This window comes from Temnothorax americanus, unplaced genomic scaffold (assembly GCF_048541705.1).
Source record: "Temnothorax americanus isolate GAGA-0224 unplaced genomic scaffold, ASM4854170v1 Scaffold10, whole genome shotgun sequence".
NCBI lineage: Eukaryota > Metazoa > Arthropoda > Insecta > Hymenoptera > Formicidae > Temnothorax > Temnothorax americanus.
The window spans coordinates 4,221,645-4,236,493 of NW_027509231.1; the positions used below are offsets into that span (position 1 = coordinate 4,221,645).

The 14,849-nt window shown below is 42.9% G+C and overlaps 1 protein-coding gene across 4 annotated transcripts in view; it reads left to right on the forward strand.

Moving 5' to 3' along the window:
• Positions 1–14,849, forward strand: part of 14-3-3zeta (tyrosine 3-monooxygenase/tryptophan 5-monooxygenase activation protein zeta) — a 56,802-nt gene that overhangs the window by 12,513 nt on the left and 29,440 nt on the right. Inside the window, exon 2 of one of the 4 annotated variants that reach the window (XM_077412733.1) lies at positions 4,831–4,892. The exons of 2 other annotated variants lie outside the window; for them this stretch is intronic. The gene's annotated coding sequence lies outside the window, so the exon portion shown is untranslated. Of the gene's footprint in view, positions 1–4,830; positions 4,893–12,790; positions 13,225–14,849 lie in introns of those variants that run through there. One more of the 4 variants, XM_077412725.1, reaches the window with a different exon arrangement.

The window sequence follows — 14,849 nt, forward strand, 5'->3', positions numbered from 1 at the left end:
CGCGTCGGAGAAAGTTCCGAATAGCATCTCAGAGAGTGCAGAAGTACCTACACATCTCGTTGTTTGTACTTTCGTACGCAGGAATTCCTAAATTATATACAATTAGAAACATTCGTGGAATTGATGGTACGTACGTCTGCATCTCGCGTGATCTTGTTTCGCCGTGAATGTCGTTTGCAGATCGCCAGATCGGACAGCGCGAATCGGAAAGCTCTTATCTGTATCTCAATTCGTGGGAGGGAATCGGATTATCGTTTCATTAACGCGACGCGACGCGACACGTCGACGCGTCGTGACATTTCTCAGCTGTGTCTCTAGAGCTTTACGCATGCCAGATTTGTATTAAAGCAATTATAGATTAATATGTCATACCTTAAATAAGAACTTCATGTAATTGCTATAATTTCAAAATGATGTTTTCGTTGAGAAGTTTCACACAGCGAGAAAGTTAAGATGTCGTTCACAGGAACAGCTTGATGAGTGTTTTTAATCAAAATTCTGTTGTAATAAAATCAGTCTGAGATTAGCTGAAGGATAAAATTTTGCCGTCTCCGTTTGCGTTTCTAAAGCGTAACGCATCGAACGATTTCTATCGTTCTCTGTCGATCACGATTCGAAATCTGTCCACGCACATTGAAAAAAAAAGAAGTGTCGAATCAAAACTCATGTACTCGTATATACGCAGCAATCTATAATCTTCTTATAAGAATTTCAATTTTTCATTTCAACTTTTTTTTCTTGGTTGAACTATATTTGTACCTTAGAGATCAAGAATATCTGCATTATTATAAATTCAGAGAAAACAAAGTTTAAAATTTTAAATAAGGAAATGGTATATTTTTTTAAGATATAAAATAAAAGTAGCTTCTATTTATTGAGTTTTTAATAAAGTAATTTAACTGACATGTTTAACAGTACAACTGCTAATAAACCTGACCAAAATTAAGGCACTATGCAAATTTTTAATACTTTTTCTGAACATTGTATCTTAGGAACTGATAATAATAGATATAAGACACTCCACTATTATATAATTTAACCTTCTTTACAATTTAAGTATATTGAAAAATGTATTAACTCTATATATTTTGACGAAAACTGGAGATACGATTCTTTACCTCTAGGGTACAAATATATAAATGATTTCATTCAAGCATGCTTTTTCTTCGTTTAACGCAATATAATCTCATTTCCAAGATTATAAATTGTTATATATATATATATATATATATATATATATATAACTTTTACGATTTTACGCTCCTAATATTTTGTCGTTGGAGAGCTAATTAATTTTACCTTCACAAGAAAAATGCACAAAAAAAAGAAATGTATATATATATATTATATAACATTTCTTTTTTTTGTGCATTTTTCTTGTGAAGGTAAAATTAATTAGCTCTCCAACGACAAAATATTAGGAGCGTAAAATCCGCCTGTTATCGAACACCATATAGATCCAGAACGAATATAGAAAAGAACGAACGATTCAAAGAGGTCAACGAGCTTCCGATTAGTCCGCGTTTTTCCATTCTCCACAGAGATCGCGATAACCAACCGGTGTTCACCGCACGGTGCATGCAATTTAATGCATATATGTAATTATCGATTTACGTTGGTGCTGCTGCTGTTGCTGCACCATTGAGCTGCTCGCGATGGCGATTGGCTCGAACCGATCTGCCGACAACGTCGCCGTCGCCGACGTCGTGTTTTCCGCGTCGAGAACCGAAACTTCTCTCGTGATGTCGTTTCGCTGGCGGAAAGTCCGTATTTCTAGCTGCTTTTTTGATATTTTCGACGGGCGATAATATCGATCGACGTCGCTTTCGAGTCTCCGACCAACGTTTACGCTTACGCCACCACCGGCTGGACGGTTGTTTTTACCCTTCCAACTTTTTATTCGCTGTCACATGTTCCCGTCGAGATTGAAATTCGTGGAAATCGCTTTTGGAGATTAAAACAGCTGGCATCGGTTTTGAAACACCTATTGTCGCCCGATGCTCTCACTATACGTGGTTTACGTTTTATTTTTTTAACGACTTTTCTCATTCCAAATTTCTTTTTCCCTAACTTTGATCTTTCTCTAAATTTTCTCTCCAATTCTGTTGTTAGTGCGCGCTATCTTATTGGCTTGTTTATGTTCTTTCCGCTCTATTTTCTTTTTAGTTCTAAAATGACAGTGAAGATAAGAGAAATCCATTCCTTCACGCGTCAATGTAATTTATACGCGATGTTGAATGGTCAGTCGCTTCATTCGCGTACAAACTTTATCGCCTAGCATTGTGTTGGCTGCGATAAACTATTATATGTTTTTCCTCGAGTACAAGTGCCTAGGTATTTATCGGTCTTAGTTGCGTAAACGGATATAGAGGCGTTTCGCCATATCTAATTTTATTTTTACAATTTTGTGACACATTTTTTTAAGTACGTGCCGTAAAAATTTAACGGTCCAATCGTTTCTCGCTTGTATCAAAGAAAGGTGTGAATGTTTTACTTGAAAAACTCAGCGTTAATACCTAATTTTTAATTAACTTATCCCTTATCCCGAACATGACATTTCGAAAAAAGGTAAAAACACGTAGGTCGAAGTCGGGGAAGAATAGAACGTAAGAGGTGGCGACACTGATGTTTATTCCGAGCAACGTGACACAAATCGAACGGCGCTACGCTAAAAGCAACTTCATTGTATACGGCCACGAATGAAAGAATAAAATCTCATGATTTAATTTCAATCCGGGTATGTATTAGCACGAGAGTATTTATAACGAACGTCGCACGTCACACGTCGCGCTTGTAGAGAAATTATCGAAGATAGAGAACTGGATTATTTCGACTGAAAATCGCGGCGTGATCTCGTTTTCGGAAACGAAGACGAGACACATCGTTGAATTCATTCACGAACGGAACGACGCGACGTAAATTCGAATCACACAAGCGTTATCGCGCGCGCGCGCGCGCGCGCGCGCGTCACTCGGAAACTCTCCGCGGGATAATTCCGCAGACGAGTGGAGATTCTCCGATCAAGTGGGCAAGGTCAGTGTCGTGTGTTAAAGCCCGTCGTGTCCGTCCTCGATTTGCGCTGCCCGCGCGACGGTTTCGCACCGCGGCTCTATGAGAAAAAGTGCATTCACGCTGCTCCGCGGCGCGAATCGGCCGCCGGTTCGCGGCCGTTTGCCAATTAAAAGCGAACCCCCCCCGGCTTATCCGACGGTACCCGTCGACCGATGAAAAAAAAAAGGGGGGAAAGGAGTAACCGTATGACCGCCCGTTTACTATTACTACGCGTGTATCGATCTCCTTTCCGAGGGGCGCGTTCAATCGAGGCACGTGCGACGACCGACGTCGGCGAGAATTTACGGCGGGTAATTCACGCGAGAATTAGCAATTGCATCGTGAATCCATCGGCGAAAATTCACGATTCTGCGTAATACGGTACATCACTTTAGCCACGGTATACGGTTAGATAATGCGTTATAAAGGTTCGAAGGTTGCGCATTTACGCCTCGATGCGAATCCGAAAATAGAGGAATTTCGCAGACTTTGAATCGACGAATTCGCTGAAAGATCAGTGGAAGAAAGATTCTAACGAGGAAACGTTTGGAACTGCGTCTTTCACCGATTTTGATATGGCTTTAGATAGGTTGTAGAGCAGTGAAAAATAACATACATATTTTTTTTATCGGTTTTGAAGCATGTTTAGGGGTTGAAACAATCCCTCGAAAAAAATTTCATATTTAATTACGAGTAAATATGAAACCGTGAGGTATATGAAAAAATATGTTGGACAAGGACAAGAAGGTTACGGTATTACGTGATCTCTGTGTAATCGTATATTTAGATTTTTAAAATGTTATATTTTTGCAAAAATAATATTGAAAGGTGGGAGGATAAAATATGACATTTAAAAAAATCTAAATACACGTTTACGCAGAGATTACATACTACCGTAACCTTTTCATGTAAAACATTTTTTCATATATCTCATTGTTTCAGAGATATTCGCTCGTAATCAAGGAATTTTTTTTCAAAGAGTTGTTTTAATCCTTAAACATGCTATCAAAGCCCAGAAAAAAAACACATGTCTATTATTTTTCGCTACTTTACAACATAGCTAAACCCTATCGAAATCAGTAAGGGACTGTGCCAAACGTTCTCCTGTAAGATCCGCATCACCTATTGAAGTCCAAGAACGGGTGAATTCGTGCGACTCGCGGGAATACAAAGAGTTCGTGGACTCAAAGGCTTAAAACATAAACGTTCACTTTTGACGGGGGACGAAATGAAAATATCTCCCCTCCACTACTCGCGATCGGCGATGGCCCGGCGGAAATGAGTTCATACGCGGCCCGATGCGTCACACGCAAACCACGAGCCAATATTGATCTATTTGTTACTAACCTAGTGCCTCCGAGCGGAGCGTTAAAGGCTCGCTCACACCGGATAGGTGTCGAGAATTTCTATTAAATGGCAGGCGCGACACAGGAGCGTTTGTTAAATTACCGATTCACGTGGACGTAAAGATTCGTGTATCGATATGTTCTCACCGAGGAGTTCCAATACGTTTAGAGAGAATCTTTTTTTTACATTTAATCTCAACGCGATACCGGCATGTTTTTCACGATTGAAAATACCGGTAAATGCGAATTATATTTCGCAGCGCATAAATTTACACGATCTTGCAATATTAAATTTACATTTAACTGCCGACAATCCCCGGAGAATATTACGGCGCTACAATAGAAAGATTTACGAGATGATGGATGGAGATGAAAATCTTGCGCGTCACATTTGATTTATGCTTAAATAACGCATTGCTGTTTCTTTTTGCAGGTAAGTCCGCCAACCCTTCCATCGACGTCGACGAGGAAGACACTGTATCGCCGCAGAAATTGGTTCGTAAAACCATCCTTTATCGATTTTCGTTACAACCAACATGCCGCATACCTTCGCAGGTTTCTCTCGCATGTTTCCCGCACACAAACGTGCGCCAGCTAGACGCTCGCGCACGCTTTTCACACGGCGTAATAGTAGAGCTTTTCCAGGTATAGGCAAGCCGTTTTTTTTTCCACGTGGGGTATATTCATCCGCGGAGATTTATCGTCCGATATCGATACGTCTGCATGGCTCTCTCGCGGAAACGGGTATAATGATACAAACGAGTTCTTCAACTCGCGCACCGTCGCTTCAGCGAGCCGTTTCTGATATTCGGAATACAACTGCGAAATTGCATCGCATTGAACACAAGGAATATCGAAACTTACGTAATTCGGGGATTTCGCGAGATCCAAGTTTCGAAACGAACCATCAAGTTCCGGAAGGTCTCTACGAATTTCAAGGATCAGGGAGCTTAATGCCACGAATTTGCGAGGAAAGTCGGGCGCCTAAAGAATTAGAGGGAGGCCAAGAGTCTCAATCAACTTCGATATCCATGTTGAATCAGGTCTCTTCAATCGCGCGTTACTTTCGATTCACCCGGTACGTCGCACATCGTCGTTATCGGACAACATCGAGCGACGGGGATTTTCATTTCGAGCCTTATGCTCGCGCGTGCAGTTTTACGTCGTATCGACAGATATTGGATCGAGATACGTTCGGAGCAGGATGACAATCGCACGGGTAGAAATCGTCATTAATTGTCACCGTGTGAAATTGCGCGCGTGGGCAGGTATTCGCAGCAGCGAATGTTTTTTCCCCTCTTTTCGCGAAAAATTGATAGTGATACGTTATCCCGTTGTCTTTAGTAGATTTCTATTTCGCCAGGCGTGCTTTCCATTTGACCTTTATCGATAAATTTTTATTTGCCCACATTAAAGTCGCGCGTGCAGAAAGTTCAACGCATCTACGCCGTGCGATTTTGCGAAGATGGATCCGTTGTTGCGGAGAATTTTTTCTAACTACACGGACGAGAGAATTTTTTGTTATATTTTACCCTTAAATTCACTACAAACTTGGGACAACTTGGCAACCAAGGAATTTTTAAAATATACAAGACATTTTTACAAACAATGTGATAAAAATTACCAAGTTATAGATCGGTAAATTTTGAAAAATTATTGAAATTTCCTAGATATATTTTAGTAAAATTAATTAAACCTATTTTATGTTTTAATGTAATAGATATTTTTTATTATGGTAGATATTAATCAGAATAGCTCGCATAAAATTCTTGGTCGTACATGTTGACCCACAACTACCATGATTTCAGGGTAAATAAGAAAAAATTCTCTCCGTGTACTTGATAATGAATTTCTCGATAAAGGATGGGAGGAGGAATAAGATCGCATGGTTACACAAAACTAATTAATATCGTGTTCAAATAGATCAACGATTGCTTATCGTGTATACACATTGTAATTCCGGATAAGATAAGATTGTCGAACCAATCTGGAGTTCAACAGTTTCTTCGCTTAATCCACGTTTTTACCACGCAAGTTTTCCTCGCGGACGCTATCTTTCCGATCTCTCTCTCTCTCTCTCTCTCTCTCTCTCTCTCTCTCTTTCTCTTTTTCTTTCTCTTATCGCTTTCAATTAGCATTAACGATAACGACGGGGAGAGACGGGAAGATTGATCGAGAGTAGCAAGCGGCGAAATAACGATTCGCGAGAGATCGCGGCAAAATCGGCGAGAATTTCGGCGGCGTTCACAACGGCGAGAGAGATCGGCGGAAAATGGTGGACAAGGGCGGGTCGGCTGCAGGGGTGCGCGCGCCTCCACAGATCAATATTTCATTTCAGCCTCGGCAACCTCCGACCGCCACCCATTCCCCTCCCCCCCCGGCGCACCTCGTCATCCCCTTTTCTCTACTCTTCGTCTTCTGCCGCTTTCCTCGCGACCTCGCGTAGCTGCGTCTCGCTCCAGTCATTCTTCACCCCATGTATTTTCCCTTGTTTCTCCCAGTTTTCCTCCCTCGCCCCCCTTGCACGCTTTTTTCCCGCTCTCTCTTCCCCCGTCGTTCCTCATTAGCCTCCCTGCTTCAATGACTTCGTACGACCGGGCTGGTGCGAGACATTCCGTCATCGTTCAAACCCATCACCTACCAATCGTTACAACGACAATTTTTTAAAATAACTTTAAATTAACTTGATCTGTTCTCGTAGAGAAAATGAAACGGTGAATCGTCTTTTTTATTTGAGATTAAATTATCTTTTACGCGTAGTTTCGAAGCAAGAGATTAGAAAACTTGCTCTCGGAGTGACTCAAACCGTGAAATGGAATTTTCTTTACGAAATACGATTAGACCGTTGACTAATGTTCTTAAGTCCATATTCTGTGATAAAGCTGACGTACGGAACTTCACGAGAAAAGATTTGGGAGCAAGTTACGTGGACATACAGGTCGTGTTTTTATCGCTTTTATCGACCGAAAGTACATCTTATCTGAAAACAATCGGGAAACGGTGACAAAAAAAAAGCCGATGGAGCCAAGATAGAGAGCCTGTCCAGGGTTGAGCGTCGACGTCGGTTGATCGGGTCCGGTCCTTAGCTTCTCCACCGCCGAGACGGGCGACCGTTTTAACCCAATTGTAATCTTACGATCGATGTTACGAGAGCGCCACGGTATATACTGCGCCTCGCTTTCGCTCCGCATTGTTTTCAGTTATTCATTCGATGCGGTGCCCGCGCACGGGTCTGGCGTGTGCGCGCGTGGCCGGGGAGAAAGACGATGAGGGAGGAGACAACGACGGACGCGGACAAAAGTGCTCTCGTTCGCACTTCTCGCATTCCGCCACCCCATACAGTCCGCTCTGCGGTTTTTCAGCAAACGTGTCCCGCACGTTGTTTTTCCGTATACCCTCGATAATATAGCCCTTGACATATCGCGGCTCGTGCGCGACACGAGTTTCCGCCGTGTCACGAGTTTTCTCGTGTAATTAAAAAATTACACTCGATGCGCCCGCCGCCGCCGTCCGTTTTTCCATTAGCGGGTCTCGGGGGTATTTTTTTTACAGTTACGAATGCCAATTGGAGTCGTAGTTTGTACGTGAAAGTCAGTAATTACGTGCATTTGCTTTATAATTTATATTTCATGGCGTTAATTTCACTCTTCATTATTAACAGATTGTAGTGAGAGAGATTGTCACAATGGAGGGATTATATATATTAATATCAATCGGAGCGTATTAAAAGAATTCACTGGAAACGCGAACGGCTTTGTCTGAATAAGCAGAATTTACAAGTTTGTAAATGGAAATTTTTTTAAACGAAAAAAACGCATACATTTGTACATCGTTGCTAAAATTTATTATGCGAAGCTACGAACCCATCATCAGTGCCATGAAGTTTTTAATTAATGGTTTGTGTATAATATTTCGGAGCGTGTGTAAATAAATTGTGTATAAGGATTAGGAGGTCGATATAAATTTATGATTGGACGCAATATATTCGCGTTTGAATAAACAAAACCGTAGTTTAATTCGATACTCGGTACGGGTTTTTCAGAAGAAGAAATTGACGAATGCATGACCTTTCAGGGGGAGTGCAGATCTTGCGGCGCGTAAATATACGCCTGCCAACGCATCGAACGTTCTCGTTTCAACAAATATATACGAGCAAAAATCACAAAGCGGAATTTCTCTAGGGAAGCGGGATGTTCTAAAATGTAATTACCTCTACGTAAATGAAATTACAAGACATACGACGTTAATAGCGCACATACCGACGACGCAAAGTACGCAAATTATAAATAATAACGCAAGATACGTATATCATATAGTAATCAAAGAATAAACTATTAATTATATTAATTATAAAGTGAAAACATAGAGACGCGGGAGAGACGGCGCTCGGGAATTAGATACGAGAAAGTGAAAGCAAAGATATCTGTTTAATAAACGAAAATTACGAGAACGACGGTACGTTTCTACAGGGAATTAGGAGAGTATTACACGCGCGGAAATTTCGAAAGGTTGAGATATGTGAGACATATTAGGAGATTCGCCAGCTAATTACGACTAAGCGCGTGCGTATGTGTATTTTCGGGAGTACCTATACTCGCGTTAAAGTGCGATTATGAATTTCCAGGTAAACATTTACACGGCGAACCGGCTTCTCATTTTCAGACGATCTAATTCGTCTCACGGATGGAATTACGGTCGGAGTTTGTCGGCTCGTGCACGAGCGAAATTTTACGGGGCACGAGGTATATCGAATTTGCCGCTAATGCATACTGATGTCGGGTACCGGGTGAAGGAATATAACAACACCGGGGCGTGTGGATGTACGCCCGCGCGATTCATTTACGCGGCCGTTTTATCCGCAGCGCCAGGCCGAGTAAACGGAGATACACCGCGTTTCATTTAAATTTTCACGAGAGGACGTAATGTCACCTCCGCGCCAGTCGGCGATATCGTCGGTGTCGGGAATCGTTGTTCGATCGAAATTGCCGATGTTACACCCCTCGTTCGGGACGTAGATTCGCGACCCGCGTTCGACCCTCCACGTGGACGCGGAAATTAGGTCCACCGAATGGAGAGTCTTTTCTGATGGATCCGTAGATCTATCCGCACGTTTCGCTAACGATAAATCAAAAATGTATTGTAAACGACCGAATTCTTTCCAACTGACACCAATGCTAAATGTTGTTTTCGTAATTAAGCCAGGCGCAATATTGGACAAGTATAATATTCGCGGACTTGTTGGAGCGTGGCAAAAAATGAATAAAGGCCGGGTCCACAATTAGTCGTATGTCGGAGTCGGATGTCGCAACACAGCTTATCATGGTCCAATAAGCACTGAAAAAAAAATTTGCTTATTTTTAGTAAATATATTTATACTAAAATTATATTTACTTAATTTAAATAAATAATGTTAAATTGTAAAACTTATTAATTTGACTATAGTAAACTAAAGCATTAAAATCAGAAAATGTTTTCTTCTCGAAACGTTTACTTGAATCAAATTCAGGTTTACTATATTACAGTGTAATAGTTATTGAAATATAGTAAATGAATTTTTAAAATACTAAATCCGAATTTTTTAATTTTAGAAATGGCATTTTAATAAATATTTGCTTAAATTCACGTTTCCAAAATTATAAAAATAATAAATAGAGTACTTATAAGAAATAAATATTTTCTTTAGTGCAATTTATTACATTTGAGGAAACGTATACTGAAATAAAGTTTATATATTCGACAAAAAAAAGAAATATTTTATTTGTAAGCATTTTTAACTCGACGGAATCCTATAAGTTTATAACGACGCGCGACGCTGCTAGGTGGCGTATGATGGGAAACGTTTCTCAAATTTAAAATATATCCAACGATAATATATAAGCAGACCCGCTGCGAGGCGAAAACCACAGAGCCCGCTATCAGAGTCCACTATCGTAAGTGGAAGAATCCCTTCTCTACGCAAGAGTATTCTTGGCGTTTGGATGCCAATTTAGTATATGTTTTAAAAAATTTTTTAAAAGTTTTTACTTATAGGTAAAAATAATTTATAGAAAAATTATTTTTTTAAATTAAATAAATAGAAAATCGCTAACTTATAAAAAATAAGATTCATATCTCTATAAATATTTACTATATATTGTACAAAATACTTCTTAAAGTTTATAAGAAATTCTTTACTTAATAAGAAAATGCATTTTATTGAAAGTAATAAATATAATTAGAAAATTACTAATTAGTAAAAAATAAAAATTACATTTCAATAATCATTGACTGTATTGCAGTAAATACTTGTTATAATTAATAAATTATTTTCTTTATTAAGGGAATTGTTTTTTGAATAAGTAAATAAGTTTCTTATTTAAAAAAAAATACGTAAATAAGTAAATTTAAATAAGTAAATAAGTTTCTTATTTAAAAAAAAATACGTACGTTTACAGTTGTGTGTGTATGCAAACTCGCCATTTACTAAAATTAAGGAAATTTTCTTTTTTTTTTAGTATTTTTTTTTCAGTGAGAGAATTTCTTTTTCGAAAATAAATTTTCCTTATTGGACCATAGGCTGTGTTGCGACATACGACTGATTGTAGAACCCGGCCTAAGAATAAGCGTCGGGCTTTCCGGTATATTTGTGTATCCTCAACTTCCTTAGACTCACAGATCGTTGGATTTACAGAGAAAAAAAGTGGTCACGCGTTCCTCGCGTGTCGCGAATCGCAACATGCGCAAGTTATAAATATTGTCATTCACAAATTCCTCGACTTTCGATTCGCCAGTTTGATTCGAGACGCTCTCTCTGTATACGTTAATATCTCTATTCAGGAGTCCGCGTTAAGGCCTATCTACATAAGACGCAGAACGCGAGTCGCAAGACACACGCACAGTCTACATGTCAATCTAACAAAGAGGTTAGGTTGACATGTAGACTGTGCGTGTGTGCTTGCGACTCGCGTTCTGCGTCTTATGTAGATAGGCCTTTACTCGACGAAAGTATATAGATATATAGTGTGGAAAGTCTATGGTTCTTAAAATCCTTTCTTTTCACGGACACTTTGAGAGGCCGGTCGTTGACGGTGGCGAGAGTGATCCCGCCTTCGTGAAATCCTTTTGATTTACCGCGAAAGTGGGATACGGTTCAACGATCGCAAGAAGGACGAAAAGGCTTTTATGGTAAAGGCCTATCTACATAAGACGCAGAACGCGAGTCGCAAGACACACGCACAGTCTACATGTCAATCTAACAAAGAGGTTAGGTTGACATGTAGACTGTGCGTGTGTGCTTGCGACTCGCGTTCTGCGTCTCATGTAGATAGGCCTTAATCTGAAGATCTTTCAGATCCACCCATACGGTACTTATTTTAGACCGACTGTTCCTCCGTTTTTTTATATAAAAAATTGTCTTTGCTTGTGTCTCTGTGACAAATACCCTGTACAACTTTTGACCACGCAATACTTTCGCAAATTGGTTCTGTGATCGTAAATCTTAATTCAGATCGCCATTGCAATTATGTAAGATTTTCTTTCTTTAATTGTAAGCATCGTAAGCTTAATAAAAAATACGATATAAATAATATATATATAGAAAAAGGAATAGCAAAAATATCGATACAATTTCTTCGTAAAGTGGCAATTTCCTAAAGAAATTGCAGCGTATCTCTCCGTACCGATTCGCCGCAGTTTTTCGCGGAAACCCATGGAGAGCAAGGAAAACCGCACGTCGGGAAGAAAAAAAGGATCGCTCTTTCCAGGTTAATCTTTGCTTGCGAAATTACGCTTGAGGCGAGCCGAGGTGGAGTAGGGCAGGAAGGTGGACGGAGAAAACGCAGGATAAGCAGGATCGACGGGACACGCGTGACAGACGTTTAGCGGGTCAGAGACAGAGGGAAAAAAAAGCAAGAGACAGGCGTAAGATAAATAGTTGGACGACGAAGAGGAAATCGGAGAGAAAGAGAAGTGAATCAGATGGGCAGTTTCGAGGCGATTAAAGCGAGCGAGACGGGAAGTAATGAGTCGGAGCAGCCGATCGAAAGAGCGAGCGAAGGACCGAAAACGGAAGGGGAGAAAAAAAAGAGAAAGAAAGAGAAAAGAAAGACGGAAGGAAGGAAAAAGACGGCGAGAACCGTCGCGTCGTCGCCGTCGCCGTGTAGCGTGGCGGCGACGCGCGACGCGGCATGGCACGTCGGGGATCGGTCCCGGGACACGGCCGTGCGCCGCGGCCGCGGCCGCTCCGCTGCCCCACCCAGGCCGACGCGACGGGGCGGCCATGCCGGATGCCGGGCCGCCGCGGAGCCGATCAATACTTCGGCTCGGGCACGAGGCGCGGCGGAGCTGGCCGATCGCGGCCGAGCGCGGCCGAGCCCCGGCACGAGGCGAGCCGAGTCGCCGACCATGGGCGGCGTTGCCGGCTCAGTCGTCGTGCGGGAGTGGTCGCTGGTGGTCGCCGAGGGATGTGTGGTATCGTAGCCGCGAGTGTGACCGAGGAATAAAGAGTTGTCGGCAGAAGTTTTTTCGTTTTCTCTCGTTTCGCGCCGAAGGTCCACGCTCGCTCGCTCGCTCGCTCGCTCTCTCTCGTGTTCGTCCGTCTCTCGTGCGCGCGCGTGTTTTCTTCCGGTCTGCAGAGGGTGAGGAAGGAAGGAAGGAAGGAAGGAGGGAAGGAGAGAGAAGGGAAAAAAATCCCGAGTTATACCGGGTCGTTGCCGCGACACGCAACGTTCCCTCACCGCGCTTGTCCCTCTTCCGCGCGCTCGTCCGAGTCGAGCCGGTGCACGGATCTACGCCCCGCAGATCGTGTATTTACGCGGTTATTTATTGTACAAAAGACTGTAAGCCATAGGTAGGTGGCAAAAAAAAATCGCAAGTTCTGCGTCGCACTTTGTGTGGATTTTTTTTTCTATCCCCCCTTTCACCCCCCGGTGTGTCGGTCTCCGTCCGACGTGTCCCTCTCTCGTCGCACGTTCGCTTCCGCGCCTCGTTCCGTCCCGCTCGCTCCCGATCTGGAGCCGCATGCTGTGGAGCGCGCAGGTCGGTCGGTCGGTCAGGCTGCGCTTTTTCCACGCACTCCTCGTCACTTCCTGCGTGACCGAATCGCCGCCGGTAGCCGCCGCGCCGTTCCGTCGACGCTTCTAGAATTCTAGATCGTCGCTTATCGGCGCTCTCGTGGGAAACTTGGGACTCGGTCGGCTCGAGGGAGCGAGAAACCGAAGCGAGGCCGGCTACGGCTATCGATCTCTCTCCGCCGCGTCGTTACTGCGTCGTAGAACGACGGCTCGTACGCGTATCTCTCTCTCTCTCTCTCTGTCTCTCTGTCTCTCCGCATTGACGCGTAATAACGAGTCGCTCGGTTCGTTACCGTCGTGGTGCGTGGATCGATCTCTCTTCCCCTTCGATAGCTCCGCTCGCTCGATCGGTCAATCGGGCGGTTTTCTCCCCCCGACGATCGGCCTCGCGATAATCGTCGGCGTCGAGGCGTCGCCGTCGGAGAATGCGGCCGGGAATTTCGCTCTCGGCTGTCTCGGCCCCCGTGAAAGTAACGCCGTGGCGCCGCTACCACGGCTGGCTCCCTCTCGAAAAGGCGGCCGCTCGCTCGCTCGCTCGCCTCCGCCGGCCATAACCTCAACCCGGACGGCGCGAGGCGCGACGGCGGTTGATATGTTGATGACGCCCGCCGCCCGCGCCGCTTCTCCGCGCGAGCCGCGGGCGACCTTCGTCGCGACGGCGTTCCGCCGTCGTCACCGCCGCCTCCCACGAGAGCTACTTTGCATGGCTAAATATGTCTTTCTTGTAGACCGACGCGGCTTCTCCACGAGCTCTCGTGGGAAGTGTCCCATTATGATCGGGCATGACGTTAACGAGGACTCCCCGGTGAAATAATTTTCAGGTATTATTATCGTGGCGAATCTTTTTTTATTTTTCGATTTGATTTTCTTAGGGCTGGTTGTACCAATCTATTGGTAAACTAACTAATAGATAAATCAAGAGACACGGTAGTGTTTCGCGTCAAGTACACGCGGAGCAAGACCGACCGTTGACTCTTTTACGCGACGCGACGATTTGCGAATACTCGAGATGTTGAGATCTCATATAACGAGTGAACGGATCAAGTTTTAAGTACGTTTGATCGATCATAATGTCTTTGTTTTTCCTTCAAATTAGAAGACGTGATAGGATGCGATCCATTTGACGCTACAAATTTTTTTTTAAATCAACCCAATCTTAAAGAATTATATATGAAATAGGGGACCCGGGTAGAAAAAATTGAATATAGTATATAATTTTAAAAAATGCTAATAATTACGGGTTTTTATGCTGACGCTCGACGCTCGATTTGGGCGTCAAACTTGATCACGTGATAGGTCACGTGATAGTCTTTTTAATTCCAGCGTCAAATGGCAAAAGCTCAACTGTGTTCAGTTTTGACGCTTGACGCTCGTTTCAGTCAATTGCTTGTTTTGACGCTCG